The sequence below is a fragment of the Clupea harengus genome, chromosome 24 (assembly GCF_900700415.2).
Source record: "Clupea harengus chromosome 24, Ch_v2.0.2, whole genome shotgun sequence".
NCBI classification, from domain to species: Eukaryota; Metazoa; Chordata; class Actinopteri; order Clupeiformes; family Clupeidae; genus Clupea; species Clupea harengus.
In genome coordinates, this window is record NC_045175.1 from 5,424,507 (window position 1) to 5,425,778 (window position 1,272).

Below are 1,272 nucleotides of genomic sequence, written 5' to 3' on the forward strand. Positions count from 1 at the left end.
CACAACGAGCGATAACACTCTCACCCTCAATTCAGTCAGCAGCAAGGATTCAGGCAATTACACCTGTGCTTTAAGTGGGGACAAGGATCATCCATCACCTGCAGTGACTCTCATTGTGAGATGTATGTTAACTGCATTCTATCAGTTGCTGTTTACTGTTAGCAGATTATGCACTTCAGTTTCCTGGTAATGAAAAGATCAGTTCACATTTAGCACCTGATAGTCATAAGAATTAAGGAATCTGAAGTCGTTATTGTTTTACTATACTACATGTGTCTGCTTGTGGAAGACAGTTCATATTAATTATAAAAGTAGTTTGTTTAAAATTGTTATCATTTTCTAATTACTTCATACAGATGCTCCAAGGAATGTGTCAGTATCACTGAGTCCCTCTGGTAACATAGTGGAGGGTGAATCAGTGACTCTGACCTGCAGCAGTGATGCCAACCCACCAGTGCACAACTACACCTGGTACAAGAAGGCTGGAAGTGAATCTATTCTTATAACCACATTGAATAGTAGTAGCTTTCTGTTGGCCTCTGGAAATGGTGGATTGTACTATTGTGTAGCACACAATGAATATGGCAGTCATAAGTCCTCTGAAATTGAAGTGCCTTTTGCAGGTATTTTGTCAAAGTTTTTAATATTTTAAATATCTGTTACATTAAGGATGTGTATTATTCTTCAAAAGTTTGGATAACAACTATGTCTCAGTAATCTGGGCATTCACATAGCCCTGTATAAGCTCATTTATGCAAACTTGTTAACTTATGCTAACATCTGCCAGAAATGCAACTTTAATGAGAAGACAGTTGATGAAATACTGAAATATATTTGTATGTATGTACTGTGTGTATGTGTTTATATATGTATGTATATATGTATGTATGTATGTATGTATGTATGTATGTATGTATGTATGTATGTATGTATGTATGTATGTACTGTGTGTATGTGCATCAATGTCTTAATTGTATTAAATGGAGGGACACAATAATTGATAAACTGTTTTTTTGCCATAGTTCCTGCAGGTGTGCCAGGAGGACTGTTTGCAGTTTTGGGGATTATACCAGTAGTGGCTCTCATAGTGGTGCTTGTGTTCGTGTACAGGTGATTGTTGAAGTGTTTTAAATTGTTCTATTTTAAATATAGTCAGTTTCTCTCCTCCAGTTACAGCGCTGTACTAAACCCATTGCACTGTATGTCTTTTTATTGTTTATTTTTTAAAGAAGTAGGAGAGCAGCATCCACCAAGAGCACCAGTGGGACGGTG

The 1,272-nt window shown here is 36.8% G+C and overlaps 1 long non-coding RNA gene across 1 annotated transcript; it reads left to right on the forward strand.

Annotated features, from left to right (window-relative positions):
* Positions 1–530: 530 nt before the first annotated feature.
* Positions 531–1,272, forward strand: LOC122128773. The gene is made up of 3 exons (XR_006151598.1): positions 531–623; positions 1,032–1,110; positions 1,233–1,272. It is a non-coding gene; the product is annotated as an uncharacterized LOC122128773 (long non-coding RNA).